This window comes from Procambarus clarkii, chromosome 44, assembly GCF_040958095.1.
Source record: "Procambarus clarkii isolate CNS0578487 chromosome 44, FALCON_Pclarkii_2.0, whole genome shotgun sequence".
In the NCBI taxonomy this organism is placed as follows: domain Eukaryota; kingdom Metazoa; phylum Arthropoda; class Malacostraca; order Decapoda; family Cambaridae; genus Procambarus; species Procambarus clarkii.
Window position 1 is genome coordinate 3,708,913 of NC_091193.1, and position 17,614 is coordinate 3,726,526.

Genomic DNA, 17,614 nt, shown 5'->3' on the forward strand with positions numbered 1-17,614 from the left:
AAATATGCCAATTACTCAGAGCGGCGATGGGTCACATTTTGCCCAAAACTCCCCTGCAGTTTTCAAAATATCCTAAACATCCTAAATTCGAGCCTTGAACAATATTTTGGAGCCAAATTCTGGCTCTCAGCACTTATTCGCAGTTAGAAATTACGATTTTTTTGTACCGAAAACATGCCACTTACTGAAATCGGGGATGGGTCACTTTTTGCCCAAATCCTCCCTGCAGTTTTTAAAATATCCCAAACATCACAAATTTAACGCTTGATCCATATTTTGGAGCCAAATTCTGGCTCTCTGCACGTATTCGCAGATTAAAATTACGACATTTACACGGAAAATATTCCAATTACTCAGAGCGGCGATGGATCACATTTTGCCCTCAACCCCACCCTGCAGTTTTCAAAATATCCCAAACATCCCAAATTCGACCCTTGAGCCATATTTTGGACCCAAATTCTGGCTCTCTGCACGTATTCGCAGTTTGAAAATACGACTTTTTGTACCGAAAACATGCCACTTACTGAAATCGGCGATGGATCACTTTTTGCGCAAATCCTCCCTGCAGTTTTCAAAATATCCCAAACATCTCAAATTCGACACTTGAACCATATTTTGGACCCAAATTCAGGCTCTCAGCACGTATTCGCAGTTTGAAATTACGACTTTTTTTACCGCGCTCGCACGCGCACACACACACACACACACACAGTCTTGGGTCAGCTTTGATCGTGAGCAGACGTGTAGGGTCAGCGGTCGCGTTAACCGAGGGAACAATAGGGTTCAAGGGAGCGGGTGTACTGTGCAGTGAGAATCGGGACAGTGTAAATTGAACAGTGGCATTGTTATGCAACACATTGATCACATCTCGTGGTGAATTATTTTAGTGAATTTAGAGAAGATAGCTAGTGAAGATCGACTTCTTGAGGCAGCATCAGTCGCATCAGCCGGGACACAAGTGGAGACCTGAAGACCTCACAGGATTACCGACGACACGCCGTGTATTCACCTAGAGTGCTTGTGGGGGGCTGGCTGGTAAGTGTCTCTCATAAGTCTCCAACAGTGTACAAAGTTTATATAATATCATATCATAGACACCATTGCATTCCATTCAATAATACAATCGTAATAATACAATCGTGGTAGACAGGTAACAGGGACAGCAACTGTGAGCTCACTGGGAACCCAGATAAGCCGCTAATCCTCCCCCACCCGCCGTAACCTGAAGACTACACCTCACCCATCTCTTAACCCACCATCTCACTCTCCCAACACCCCCCCCCCCACCACCACTCCCACTCTCCCAAAACCCTCCCCCCCCCCCACCACCACACCCACTCACACTAGGACTATTCTTGCTCTCTCTCTTGCTCTCTCTCTCTTGACAAGGGCAACATGGCAGGTGGACGCAACAGGGACACAGGGAACAGCCAAATTGATCAAACGAGGGACATGTTAACCCAAGTTCTGGAGGGATTCAGGAAGGAGATGCAGGAAATGAGGATTACAATTAACAACCTGCAAAGTGAGCTGACATCAGCAAGAGAGGAGATCAAATCCCTCACAGAAAAAATAAAGACCGAGCATCAGATTATCATCCAAAGGGAAGGTAGGAATGTTACATTGGAAGGAAATGCCTCTGTACCTGAAAAATTTGCAGACATACTGAAAAAGAGCTCAGAAGCAATGGACACAGTGAGGGAGGTAGCGATGCAAGCAGCCACCTCACAGGAAGCAGCAAGATACACCACTCAGCTGCTGGAGAGAAAAAGATCAGTGGTAGTTGTAGGCATAAAAGAACAGGATGGATCCAACAGGCAAGAATGGAATAGCAAGGATAGAGAGGCAGTACAGGGGCTACTGAAGGGGTTACAGATGGAAGGGGCTGAAAGAAACATTGAGAAGGTTTTCAGGTTGGGCTGGTACAACAAGGACAGAAACCGACTTGTAAAGGTGGTGTTTACAAACGAAACCACGAAGGAGGATATTCTCGAAAGGAAGAGTCGACTGCAGCATGTGGAGGGATACAAGAAAGTATTCCTGCAGAGGGACAGGACGAAGGAGGAGAGAGCCAGGGCAGCAGAGGCAAGGAGGAAGCGCAGGGAGGGAGAAGCAAACCAGGAAATTTCAGCCCCCAACACAACAGTCCTAGAGACAAGAGGCGAACCCAAAACCAGCATCCCAGCAACACCAGAGGGGAGGGCAACCCCACCACCCCCTCTGCATAGAAACCCTCCCTTCCCCTCACACTACCTGCCCCCACCCAACCCTCCCTCCCCCCCCACCCCATTCTTACCCTGTCATCCCTTCCCCATTTCCATCATGTCCCCCCTCCCACCTTTCCCCCCTGTCCCCCCTCCCCCTTCATCCCATACCCTCCCTATCCCTCCTCCCCCCTCACCTCGTATCCTCCATGTCCCCCCTATCTCCTTAACCCACACCCTATCTGTCCCCCCTTCCATGAAACCCCCACCCCTCACCCCAAACTCCCCTGAAACCCTGCAAACCACCTCACAGATCATCTCACCCACTGAAAAGCTTCCCACACCAGCAGAATACTCGCCAAGAAAGGGACAAGAAAATGAACTGAAGAAAGTGAGCTTCAAGGCAATGTACACTAACATAGATGGAATTACTAATAAAACAAGTCAACTCGGAGAATGGGCACTAGAAGAAAACCAAGACATAATAGCACTCACAGAAACAAAGCTAACAAACACCATAACAAACGCAGTGTTTCCACAGGGCTACTATGTAGTGAGGAAAGAGAGAGAGGGGAGAGGAGGAGGTGGTGTAGCTTTGCTACTAAGAGAAGGTTGGAGTTTCGAAGAGATGGTAATTAAGAACTGTGAAGGTTTCAGTGACTACATATCCGGCACCATAGCAACTGGGGGACAGAAAATTATAGTAGTAGTCATATATAACCCCCCACCGAATGTCAGAAGACCCAGACAGGAATATGATAGAAACAACTTGGCCACCATCAATATAATAGAGAGAGCAGCTTCTGTGGCTAGCAGGAACGGATCCAGGCTACTAATCATGGGAGACTTCAACCATGGAAAGATAGATTGGGGGAACAGAGACCCACATGGAGGCCCAGACACATGGAGAGCTAAGCTGCTGGATGTGGCAACAAGAAACTTTCTAAGTCAACACGTCAAGGGACCGACAAGAACGAGAGGAGGGGATGAACCAGCCTTGCTTGATCTGATATTTACCCTAAATGAGTCGGATATATAATGAAGTTAAGTTGGAAGCCCCCTTGGGAATGAGTGATCATAGTGTACTGAGCTTTGAGTACCTGGTTGATCTAGGAATTATCACCCCCAAAAAAGAACTGGAAAACAAAGGGCTGGCGTACCGAAAGAGAAACTACGAGGAGATGAATAAATTCCTATGGGATATACATTGGGACACAAAACTCGGAACCAAGTCTGTACAAGACATGATGGACTATGTCACCCAAAAATGTCAGGAGGCTGTAAGCAGGTTTGTCCCAGCCCAACAGGAAAAAACAGAGAAGCAAAGGAAGAATCCGTGGTTTAATAAGGAATGTATGAAAGCAAAGGAGCTGAACAAAAGGGCATGGAGGAACTTCCGTTATAACAGAACACCAGAAAGTAGAGAGAGATACCAGAGAACCAGGAACGAGTATGTTAGTGTGAGAAGAGCAGCTGAGAAAAGGTATGAATATGATATAGCTAATAAAGCCAAGACCGAACCAAAGCTACTACACAGTCACATCAGGAGGAAGACATCAGTGAAGGAACAGGTGATGAAACTTAGGGTGGGCGAGGACAGGTACACAGAGAATGACAAAGAGGTGTGTGAAGAACTCAACAAAAGGTTCCAGGAGGTCTTTACAATAGAACAGGGAGAAGTCACGGTGCTAGGAGAGGTGGCAGCAAACCAGGTGACCATGGCAAGGTTCGAAATTACAAGAGATGAGGTCAAGAAGCACCTATTGGAGCTGGATGTGAGAAAAGCTGTTGGGCCGGATGGAATCTCACCATGGGTATTGAAAGAGTGTGCAGGAGCACTTAGCTTGCCACTCTCCATAGTGTATAGTAGGTCACTGGAAACGGGAGACCTACCAGAAGTATGGAAGACTGCTAATGTAGTACCAATATTTAAAAAGGGTGACAGACAAGTGGCACTGAACTACAGGCCAGTGTCCTTAACTTGTATACCATGCAAGGTGATGGAGAAGATTGTGAGAAAAAACCTAGTAACACATCTGGAGAGAAGAGACTTCGTGACAACCCATCAACATGGGTTCAGGGAGGGTAAATCTTGCCTTACAGGCTTGATAGAATTCTATGGTCAGGTGACAAAGATTAAGCAAGAAAGAGAGGGCTGGGCGGACTGCATTTTCTTGGATTGTCGGAAAGCCTTTGACACAGTACCGCATAAGAGGCTGGTAAATAAGCTGGAGAGACAGGCAGGTGTAGCTGGTAAGGTGCTCCAGTGGACAAGGGAGTACCTAAGCAATAGGAAGCAGAGAGTTACGGTGAGGGGTGAGACCTCTGATTGGCGTGAAGTCACCAGTGGTGTCCCACATTGCTCTGTACTCGGTCCTATCTTGTTTCTGATATATGTAAATGATCTCCCGGAGGGTATAGATTCATTTCTCTCAATGTTTGCGGACGATGCTAAAATTATGAGAAGGATTAAGACAGAAGAGGACTGTTTGAGGCTTCAAGAAGACCTAGACAAACTGAAGGAATGGTCGAACAAGTGGTTGTTAGAGTTCAACCCAACCAAATGTAATGTAATGAAGATAGGTGTAGGGAGCAGGAGGCCAAATACAAGGTATCATCTGGGAGAGGAAATCCTTCAGGAGTCAGAGAAAGAAAAAGACTTGGGAGTTGATATCACGCCAGACTTGTCTCCTGCAGCACATATCAAGAGGATAACATCAGCGTCATATGCCAGGCTGGCCAACATACGAACGGCATTCAGAAATTTGTGTAAAGAATCATTCAGAACTTTGTATACCACATATGTCAGGAAAATTCTGGAGTATGCAGCCCCAGCATGGTGTCCATATCTAGTCAAGGATAAGACTAAACTGGAAAAGGTTCAAAGATTTGCCACCAGACTAGTACCCGAGCTGAGAAGTATGAGCTACGAGGAGAGACTGCGGGAATTGAACCTCACTTCGCTGGAAGACAGAAGAGTTAGGGGGGACATGATCACTACATTCAAGATTCTCAAGGTCATTGATAGGGTAGATAAAGACAGGCTATTTAACACAAGGGGCACACGCACAAGGGAACACAGGTGGAAACTGAGCGCCCAAATGAGCTACAGAGATATTAGAAAGAACTTTAGTGTCAGAGTGGTAGACAAATGGAATGCATTAGGAAGTGATGTGGTGGAGGCTGACTCCATACACAGTTTCAAATGTAGATATGATAGAGCCCAATAGGCTCAGGAATCTGTACACCTGTTGATTGACGGTTGAGAGGCGGGACCAAACAGCCAGAGCTCAACCCCCGCAAACACAACTAGGTGAGTACACACACACACACACACACACACACACACACACACACACACACACACACACACACACACACACACACACACACACACACACACACACACACACACACACACACACACACACACACACACACACACACACACACACACACACACACACACACACACACACACACACACACACACACACACACACACACACACACACACACACACACACACACACACACACAGTGTGGAGTGGAGCATCTGGAGCGAAGGAACTTTGTAACACAGCATCAACATGGGTTCAGGGATGGCAGGTCCTGCCTCACAGGGTTACTTGAATTCTACGACCAGGCAACAAAAATAAGGCAAGAAAGAGAAGGGTGGGCAGACTGCATATTTTTGGATTGTCAGAAAGCCTTTCATACAGTGCCACACAAGAGGCTAGTGCGAAAGTTGGAGATGCAGGCTGGAGTGAGAGGGAAGGTACTCCGTTAGATACAGGAGTACCTAAGCAACAGGAGACAACGAGTCTGTGTGAGGGGTGAGGTCTCAGATTGGCGAGACGTCACAAGTGGAGTCCCGCAGGGGTCAGTCCTTGGACCTATACTGTTTCTGGTATATGTAAATGATCTCCCAGAGGGTATAGATTCGTTCCTCTCAATGTTTGCCGACGATGCAAAAATTATGAGGAGGATTGAAACAGAGGATGATAGTAGGAGGCTACAAGATGACCTGGATAGACGGAGTGAATGGTCCAGCAAATGGCTGTTGAAGTTCAACCCGAGTAAATGCAAAGTAATGAAACTAGGCAGTGGAAACAGGAGGCCAGGCACAGGATACAGAATAGGAGATGAAGTACTTAATGAAACAAGAGCCAGAGCTCAACCCCCGCAAGCACAATTAGGTGAGTACAATTAGGTGAGTACACACACACACACACACACACACACACACACACACACACACACACACACACACACACACACACACACACACACACACACACACACACACACACACACACACACACACACACACACACACACACACACACACACACACACACACACACACACACACACACACACACACACACACACACACACACACACACACACACACACACACACACACACACGCACATGGAATGCATTAGGAAGTGAATGGAATGCATTAGAAAGTGATGTGGTGGAGGGTGACTCCATACACAGTTTCAAGTGTAGATATGATAGAGCCCAATAGGCTCAAGAATCTGTACATCTGTTGATTGACGGTTGAGAGGCGGGAACAAAGAGCCAGAGCTCAACCCCCGCAAACACAACTAGGTGAGTACAACTAGGTGAGGGCGCGCACACACACACACACACACACACACACACACACACACACACACACACACACACAATTGCTGGGACCAATTCTATTTCTTGTATATGTTAACGACATGTTTACTGGCGTAGAGTCCTACATGTCGATGTTTGCGGATGATGCAAAGTTGATGAGAAGAGTTGTGACAGATGAGGATTGCAGGATCCTCCAAGAGGACCTGAACAGATTGCAGAGATGGTCAGAGAAATGGCTACTAGAATTCAACACGAGCAAATGTAAAGTTATGGAAATGGGACTAGGAGATAGGAGACCAAAGGGACAGTACACAATGAAGGGGAACAGCCTACCTGTAACGACGCGTGAAAGAGACCTGGGGGTGGACGTAACACCTAATCTATCTCCTGAGGCACATATTAATAGGATAATGACAGCAGCGTACTCTACACTGGCAAAAGTTAGAACATCATTCAGAAACCTAAGTAAGGAGGCATTTAGGGCGCTTTACACTGCCTACGTAAGGCCAGTCTTAGAGTATGCCGCCTCATCATGGAGTCCCCATCTGAAGAAGCATATAATGAAACTGGAAAAGGTTCAGAGGTTTGCAACGAGACTCGTCCCAGAGCTACGAGGGGTGGGGTATGAAGAGCGCCTGAGGGAACTGTGCCTTACGACACTAGAAAGAAGAAGGGAGAGGGGGGACATGATAGGAACGTATAAGATACTCAGAGGAATTGACAGAGTGGACATAGACGAAATGTTCACACGGAATAGTAACAGAACGAGAGGACATGGATGGAAGCTTGAAACTCAGATGAGTCACAGAGATGTTAGGAAGTTTTCTTTTAGCGTGAGAGTAGTGGGGAAATGGAATGCACTTCAGGAACAGGTTGTGGAAGCAAATACTATTCATAATTTTAAAACCAGGTATGATAGGGAAATAGGACAGGAGTCATTGCTGTAAATAACCGATGCTCGAAAGGCGGGATCCAAGAGTCAATGCTCGATCCTGCAGACACAACTAGGTGAGTACAACTAGGTGAGTACACACACACACACACACACACACACACACGCACACACACACACACACACACACACACACACACACACACACACACACACACACACACACACACACACACACACACACACACACACACACACACACACACACACACACGCACATGGAATGCATTAGGAAGTGAATGGAATGCATTAGAAAGTGATGTGGTGGAGGGTGACTCCATACACAGTTTCAAGTGTAGATATGATAGAGCCCAATAGGCTCAAGAATCTGTACATCTGTTGATTGACGGTTGAGAGGCGGGAACAAAGAGCCAGAGCTCAACCCCCGCAAACACAACTAGGTGAGTACAACTAGGTGAGCACACACACACACACACACACACACACACACACACACACACACACACACACACACACACACACACACACACACACACACACACATGCCGCCTCGCAGGAGGCGGCACGCTCCACTAGCCAACTGCTGGAAAGGAAAAGATCAGTGGTTGCTGTGGGTATTAAGGAACAGGAAGGAACCAATAGGACAGAGTGGAATGACAAGGACAAAGCAGCAGTGAATGAAGTACTAAAGGCACTAGACATGGAAGGGGCCGAGCATAGCATTGAGAAGGTTTTCAGCCTAGGCCGGTACAACAAAGACCGAGACCGAATGATAAAGATAGTGTTTGCAAACGAGAACACAAAGGAGAGGATCCTATCAAGGAAGAGCTCCCTGAAAAACGTGGGAAAATTAAAAAATGTATTCCTCCAGCGAGACATGACAAGGGAGGAGAGAGCCGTGGCGGCAGAAGCAAGGAAGAGGCGCAGGGCGAGAGGGGAAAACCAGGAAGTCACAGCTCCCAACACAACACCCCCAGAGGCGAGGGGGGAACCCACAACCAGCTACCCAGTAACACCAGAAGGGAGGACAACCCTGCCTCCCTCCTCTGCATAGAAAACCCCCCTACCCCAAACCCTCCCTGCCCCCACTCAAAAGTTCAGCCAAGTCTCCCTCCCCCCAAACCCAATCCCCACCCTTCTACCCCTCCCCTCCTCCCGAGTCCTCCCTCCCCCCCTTTCCTTCCCGTACTCCCTCCCCTTTCACCCCATACCCTCCCTGTCCCTCCCCCTTCACTGGATCCCCCGCCCCTCATTCCAGTATCCTCTGAGATCCTGTTACCCACCTCACAGGTCCTCACACCCATGGAACAGCCTCCCCCACCAGCAGAACACTCACCAAGGAGGCGATTTGAGAAGGGACAGAAGAAAGTGAGCCTCAAAGCGATGTACACTAACATAGATGGAATTACAAATAAAGCAAATGAGCTTGGAGAACTGGTACTAGAGGAAAACCCAGACATAATAGCCCTCACAGAAACAAAGACCACGAAAACAATAACAAATGCAGTGTTCCCACAGGACTATTATGTTATGCGGAAAGAGAGGGAAGGAAGAGGTGGGGGTGGTATAGCTCTGCTGGTAAGAAAAGGCTGGGATTTTGAGGAGATGGATATTCAGGGCTGTGAAGGTTTCAGTGACTACATAGCAGGTACTGTAACAAATGGAGGGAAAAAAATTATAGTCGCAGTCATATATAATCCACCACCAAATGACAGAAGACCTAGACAGGAATATGATAGAAACAACATGGCCACCATTAACATAATAGAAAGAGCAGCTTCTGTTGCTAGCAGGAATGGATCTGGACTACTAATTATGGGAGACTTCAACCATGGGAAGATAGATTGGAAGAACAGAGACCCGCATGGAGGACCAGAAACATGGAGAGCTAAGCTGCTGGACGTGGCAACAAGAAACTTTCTAAGCCAGCATACCAAAGAGCCAACAAGAATGAGAGGAGAAGATGAACCAGCAATGCTTGATTTGATATTTACCCTAAATGAATGGGATATAAGGGAAGTTAAGATGGAAGCGCCCTTGGGAATGAGTGACCACAGTGTATTGAACTTTGAGTACCTGGTAGAGCTAGGACTTATCTCCCCCCAAAAAGAACTAGGAATCAAAAGGCTGGCATACCGAAAGGGGAATTATGAACAGATGAGAAGTTTCCTAAGTGAAATACCTTGGGACACAGACCTCAGAGACAAGTCTGTACAGGGTATGATGGACTATGTTACCCAAAAGTGTCAGGAGGCAGTAAACAGGTTCATCCCGGCCCAAAGGGAAAAATCCGAGAAGCAACAGAAGAATCCATGGTATAATAGGGCATGTATGGAAGCGAAGAAACTGAACAAAAAGGCGTGGAGGAACTTCCGGAATAACAGAACACCAGAAAGCAGGGAGAGATACCAGAGAACCAGGAATGAGTACGTCAGGGTGAGAAGAGAAGCAGAGAAAATTTTTGAAAATGATATAGCAAACAAAGCCAAGACCGAACCAAAGCTACTCCACAGTCACATCAGAAGGAAAACAACAGTGAAAGAACAGGTATTGAAACTTAGAACAGGCGAGGACAGGTATACAGAGAATGATAGAGAGGTGTGTGAGGAACTCAACAAGAGGTTCCAGGAGGTCTTCACAATAGAACAGGGTGAGGTCACTGTGCTAGGAGAAAGGGAGGTAAACCAGGCGGCCTTGGAGGAGTTCGAAATTACGAGAGAGGAGGTGAAGAGACACCTGCTGGATCTGGATGTTAGAAAGGCGGTTGGTCCAGATGGGATCTCACCATGGGTACTGAAAGAGTGTGCAGAGGCACTTTGCTTGCCACTCTCCATAGTGTATAGTAAATCACTAGAGACGGGAGACCTACCAGAAATATGGAAGACGGCGAATGTGGTCCCAATATACAAAAAGGGCGACAGACAAGAGGCACTGAACTACAGGCCAGTGTCCTTGACTTGTATACCATGCAAGGTGATGGAGAAGATCGTGAGAAAAAACCTGGTAACACATCTGGAGAGAAGGGACTTCGTGACAAATCGCCAACATGGATTCAGGGAGGGTAAATCATGCCTTACAGGCTTGATAGAATTCTACGATCAGGTGACACAGATTAAGCAAGAAAGAGAGGGCTGGGCGGACTGCATTTTCTTGGATTGTCGGAAAGCCTTTGACACAGTACCGCATAAGAGGCTGGTACATAAGCTGGAGAGACAGGCAGGTGTAGCTGGTAAGGTGCTCCAGTGGATAAGGGAGTATCTAAGCAATAGGAAGCAGAGAGTTACGGTGAGGGGTGAGACCTCCGATTGGCGTGAAGTCACCAGTGGAGTCCCACAGGGCTCTGTACTCGGTCCTATCTTGTTTCTGATATATGTAAATGATCTCCCGGAGGGTATCGATTCATTTCTCTCAATGTTTGCGGACGATGCTAAAATTATGAGAAGGATTAAAACAGAAGAGGACTGTTTGAGGCTTCAAGAAGACCTAGACAAGCTGAAGGAATGGTCGAACAAATGGTTGTTAGAGTTTAACCCAACCAAATGTAATGTAATGAAGATAGGTGTAGGGAGCAGGAGGCCAGATACAAGGTATCATCTGGGAGAGGAAATTCTTCAGGAGTCAGAGAAGGAAAAAGACTTGGGGGTTGATATCACGCCAGACCTGTCTCCTGCAGCACATATCAAGCGGATAACATCAGCGGCATATGCCAGGCTGGCCAACATACGAATGGCATTCAGAAACTTGTGTAAAGAATCATTCAGAACTTTGTATACCACATATGTCAGGCCAATCCTGGAGTATGCAGCCCCAGCATGGAGTCCATATCTAGTCAAGGATAAGACTAAACTGGAAAAGGTTCAAAGGTTTGCCACCAGACTAGTACCCGAGCTGAGAGGTATGAGCTACGAGGAGAGACTACGGGAATTAAACCTCGCTTCGCTGGAAGACAGAAGAGTTAGGGGGGACATGATCACCACATTCAAGATTCTGAAGGGGATTGATAGGGTAGATAAAGACAGTCTATTTAACACAAGGGGAACACGCACAAGGGGACACAGGTGGAAACTGAGTGCCCAAATGAGCCACAGAGATATTAGAAAGAACTTTTTTAGTGTCAGAGTGGTTGACAAATGGAATGCATTAGGGGGTGATGTGGTGGAGGCTCACTCCATACACAGTTTCAAGTGTAGATATGACAGAGCCCGATAGGCTCAGGAATCTGTACACCTGTTGATTGACGGTTGAGAGGCGGGACCAAAGAGCCAGAGCTCAACCCCCGCAAACACAACTAGGTGAGTACATATACACACATATACACACACACCTCCCCCCTCTCTCCCTCACCCGTTCTCTCCCTCACCCGCTCTCTCCCTCTCCATCTATCTCCCTCTCCTCTCTCTCCCTCTCTCCCTCCCGCCTCTCTCTCCATATCCTCCCCCCCCCCTCCCCTTCTACTTTCTTCTCACTTCAGTGGAAGGGTCGGATCCTCTCCACCCACCCATTTATCTCTCCCTTTATCACTCCCTTCTCTCTCTCTCTCTTTCTCTCTCTCTTCCTCTCTCTCTCTCCCTCCCCCATCCCGCTCTGCCCTCCTGACAAATCCCTTCATGGCACAAGTATAGGAACAGGGTCAAGCATGGCAGCCAGAGGTGCCAGGGGAACAGGGAAGAGCCAAGGTGACGAAATGAAGGGAATATTCGCCCAGTTTCTGGAGGACATCAAGAGTGAGATGCAAGAAATGATGCAGGAAATGAAGAAAGAAATAAGCAACCTGAAAAGAGAGCTGACAGCAGCAAAGGAGGAGATTAGAGCCCTCAAAGAGAATGGTATCGAAGCTGAGAATCAGAAAACCATCCAGGGAGAAGGTGGTAATAGTTTTTTGGATGAGAATGCCACAATAAAAGCAACATTTGCGGAAATACTAAAAAAAATAACTCTGAAGTAATGACTGCAGTGATGGAGCTGGCCATGAAAGCAGCCACCTCACAGGAGGCGGCACGCTCCACTAGCCAACTGCTGGAAAGGAACAGATCAGTGGTTGTGGTGGGTATTAAAGAGCAGGAAGGCTCTAATAGGACAGAGTGGAATGACAAGGACAAAGCAGCAGTGAATGAAGTACTAAAGGCACTTGACATGGAAGGGGATGAGCATAGCATTGAGAAGGTTTTCAGGCTAGGCTGGTACAACAAAGACCAAGACCGAATGATAAAGATAGTGTTTGCAAACGAGAGCACAAAGGAGAAGATCCTATCAAGGAAGAGCTCCCTGAAAAACGTGGGAAAATTAAAAAATGTATTCCTCCAGAGAGACATGACAAGGGAGGAGAGAGCCGTGGCGGCAGAAGCAAGGAAGAGGCGCAGGGCGAGAGGGGAAAACCAGGAAGTCACAGCTCCCAACACAACACCCCCAGAAGCGAGGGGGGAACCCACAACCAGCTACCCAGTAACACCAGAAGGGAGGACAACCCTGCCTCCCTCCTCTGCATAGAAAACCCCCTTACCCCAAACCCTCTCTGCCCCCACTCAAATGTTCAGCCAAATCTCCCTCCCCCCACACCCAATCCCCTCCCTTCTACCCCTCCCCTCCTCCCGAGTCCTCCCTCCCCCCCTTTCCTTCCCGTCCTCCCTCCCCTTTCACCCCATACCCTCCCTGTCCCTCCCCCTTCAGTGGATCCCCCGCCCCTCATCCCAGTATCCTCTGAGACCCTGTTATCCACCTCACAGGTCCTCACACCCATGGACCAGCCTCCCCCACCAGCAGAACATTCACCAGGGAGGCGATTTGAGAAGGGACAGAAGAAAGTGAGCCTCAAAGCGATGTACACTAACATAGATGGAATTACAAATAAAGCAAATGAGCTTGGAGAACGGGTACTAGAGGAAAACCCAGACATAATAGCCCTCACAGAAACAAAGATCACGAAAACGATAACAAACGCAGTGTTCCCACAGGACTATTATGTTATGAGGAAAGAGAGGGAAGGAAGAGGTGGGGGTGGTGTAGCTCTGCTGGTAAGAAAAGGCTGGGATTTTGAGGAGATGGATATTCAGGGCTGTGAAGGTTTCAATGACTACATAGCAGGTACCGTAACAAATGGAGGGAAAAAAATTATAGTCGTAGTCATATATAATCCACCACCAAATGACAGAAGACCTAGACAGGAATATGATAGAAATAACATGGCCACCATTAACATAATAGAAAGAGCAGCTTCTGTTGCTAGCAGGAATGGATCTGGACTACTAATTATGGGAGACTTCAACCATGGGAAGATAGATTGGAAGATCAGAGACCCGCATGGAGGACCAGAAACATGGAGGGCTAAGCTGCTGGACGTGGCAACAAGAAACTTTCTAAGCCAGCACATCACAGAACCAACAAGAATGAGAGGAGAAGATGAACCAGCAATGCTTGATTTGATATTTACCCTAAATGAGTGGGATATAAGAGAAGTTAAGATGGAAGTGCCCTTGGGAATGAGTAACCACAGTGTATTGAACTTTGAGTACCTGGTAGAGCTAGAACTTCTCTCCCCCAAAAAAGAACTAGGAATCAAAAGGCTGGCATACCGAAAGGGAAATTATGAACAGATGAGAAGTTTCCTAAGTGAAATACCTTGGGACACAGACCTCAGAGATAAGTCTGTACAGGGTATGATGGACTATGTTACCCAAAAGTGTCAGGAGGCAGTAAACAGGTTCATCCCGGCCCAACGGGAAAAATCCGAGAAGCAACAGAAGAATCCATGGTATAATAGGGCATGTATGGAAGCGAAGAAACTGAACAAAAGGGCGTGGAGGAACTTCCGGAATAACAGAACACCAGAAAGCAGAGAGAGATACCAGAGAACCAGGAATGAGTACGTCAGGGTGAGAAGAGAAGCAGAGAAAAGTTTTGAAAATGATATAGCAAACAAAGCCAAGACCGAACCAAAGCTACTCCACAGTCACATCAGAAGGAAAACAACAGTGGAAGAACAGGTATTGAAACTTCGAACAGGCGAGGACAGGTATACAGACAATGAAAGAGAGGTGTGTGAAGAACTCAACAAGAGGTTCCAGGAGGTCTTCACAATAGAACAGTAGTGTAAAGTACGACTAGAACCGCGCGCACCAGCTGCCAGCTGGTACTCCATGGAGTGCCAGCCGACAGGTGGAGCGCAGGTGTCTAGTCGCACAGGTTTTTGGGGGAATTTCCCGGAAGTTTTGGCGTGTTTCGGACGCGTGTGAGCGTGTTGTGTTTGGGTATGTGGTCATGAAAGAGGGGAGGTCATGTTGATGAGTGCCAGGTGGTGCGCGAGGTCACCGTCGCAGCGCGGGTGTCTAGTCACAGGGGTTTGGGAATTTCCCGGAAGTTTGGCGCGTGGCGGACTTGAGTGGCGGGCGAGCAGGTGCGGTCCCCCACCCGCGTGCGCGGGTCTAGTCCTCGGGGGTTAAGGTAAGTGGTCAGGAACGATTGGAGATCTTGTTGTGTGAGAGTAAGTGGTGGAGTGAGAGGAAGGAGTGAAATGAATATGTGTGTTTAGCAAGTGATAGAGTAAGAAAATAGAAGGAAGATGGAGGAAGGAGTAAAAGAGTTGATCGTGAGTTAGTGTGTAGAGGAGAAGGCAATACAGCCTGTTATGTTGTTTTGGGATGGGGGCTGGATGGAGCTTCCCCTTCGTCTGGAGAGAGTGCTCTGAGCCATTACGTGGTTAGACATACCATTAGCTCCCCTTACAGGAAGTCGCAAGTGTTGAGGGGTGAGAGAGCACTCTCCTGCAGAAGTTGGCCATTCCCTTGGGTCATTTGTCTAAAAGGTTTTCGTTGTCTTTAGAAGAGTGGAGATGTTCGTCCCATGACGACTTCCCATACACTGTGGATTCCGGTAAGGAGGCGCGAGGTACTTACTCCTGCCGACAGACAGACAGACCCTCACCTGTCACCCATCAATCACTTCTCATTGACCCAGGTCGTTTCACTCCCCTCACACTCAAACGCACCGCCAGTTCCCTGCGAGACTTCATCCGCTACACACGCGTCATACAGCTCCATGTCATGGAAAGGCGAAGCTCTACAGCATGCTTGAAATGCGGAGTGTTTTATATTCCATCACCGAATCAACTGTGTCGACTGCAATGCGCTAGCTGTGAAAAACCGCCCCTAGGACATTACGACATCAAATGCAAGCGATGTCAGCAGATTTTCTGTGATAACCGTGAGTGTTATTCATATTTAATATTCCACAGTTCATTTTACGTCATCCACAGGTGAAATATCGCGTGTAAACTACTATAGTGTGAGAATATTTTCTCATTCGAGCTATTACATTCCACACAGTTAAATATGTTCTTTCCAATTTCAGTTTACAAAACCGTGAAGTGTCCATATTGCTCACCCGCCCCGCGAGGAGGTCATCGCCGGAATGAAACTTCACATAAACGTAGGTAGCATATAAAATACACTTCTCGTATCTGTATTTCATCCACTTGCAAGCGAACACACATGCATAATAATAAACATATTTTTCCCCATTCACCCGTGCTGAATATCATTTGTTCCATTTCAGGTTATAATCCATACCTCAATCGACGGAGGGAACAGATCGACGTCATCGAGCCTATACCCCATTCCTCACACACTGAGCTAAGGAGTGCACATCTCACTCGCGGCCACCCCCCACCCCTTCATCAGGCTCAGCCACGCTGCCAGATGGGAGGCTACGAGACCGTATCGCCCCCTGTTAACACGTTGTTACGAATTCATACACACTCACCTGCTCAACCCCTTCACCAGGACATAAGTAAGTTATTATTACTGTCTGTCTGATTTCAGTCTATTTCCTAAACATATTAATCCACACTAGTCTGTTCCCTAGCCTCATATATATATATATATATATATATATATATATATATATATATATATATATATATATATATATATATATATATATATATATATGCTTCATTCTTTCTAGAGATAATATGTTTTCTTTTTTTTTTTTTTACAGACGACACACTGCTGTGCATAGATTTGGCATCCAGCGACAGCTGCAGCAGCAGCAGTGGCAGTGAGAGTGACACAGCAGGGCGGGCAGTAGCCACTTCCGGCTCTCACAGGGAGGGGAGGAGGACTCGTTCACGCCCTCACTCAACCCCCCGTTCCTCCCCCAGCCCCATACCCCAATCAATCAGCGACAGCTATGACAGCAACAGCAGCAGCAGCAGCATCAGCAGCAGCAACAGCCGCAGTGGTGAGAATCGTACCATTTTCATCTCAGACAGTGACTCAGACGACAGCTCAGCAGACCGTGACCTTGACCCGCCAGCGTCTGTCAATTCTGACTTGTTAGCACCGTCTGGCGTAGTAGCTGAGCCAGCGGTCTCACCCATTCATCTCGGAGGGGGAGGGTTATCACCACCCCCCACCCCTCCCAGCCCCATCCCTTCACCCCCTCCACCTCTTTCCCCCTCTCCTCCACCTGCCCTAGAAATTCAACCTCAACTGCTGGATCGAATTGATAACTATAACGGCACCTATGTCCGGCTTTCATTCTCCATACCAGAACATGTTAACACCTCACCAGGACTCTATCTGAGAACATACAGGGATTTTTTCATTAATGAGGTTCGATCCCTTTTCTCCCCACGACACCCATTCCTCCTAATTTACCCAGATATCACTCTAATTGTGCGAAATTTAAATGTACAACAAGACGGGGAGGATAATCTTTTGGATCCTATAAATAACGACGGCTTTCCCATACGAGGTGAGGGGCAAAGAATTACTCTAGAGGAAGTAGAAACTCTTATTGATTTTTGGGCTGATGAATTGACAGAGAAAATATCACAATATCTGGAAGCGAAGGAAGGGTCCAA

General features: G+C 47.3%; 1 long non-coding RNA gene across 1 annotated transcript; it reads left to right on the forward strand.

Annotated features, from left to right (window-relative positions):
- Nucleotides 1-15,775: 15,775 nt before the first annotated feature.
- On the forward strand, nt 15,776-16,513 carry LOC138350127 (uncharacterized). Its single transcript, XR_011222007.1, has 3 exons — nt 15,776-15,951; nt 16,099-16,176; nt 16,303-16,513. It is a non-coding gene; the product is annotated as an uncharacterized lncRNA (long non-coding RNA).
- The last annotated feature ends 1,101 nt before the right edge of the window (nt 16,514-17,614 follow it).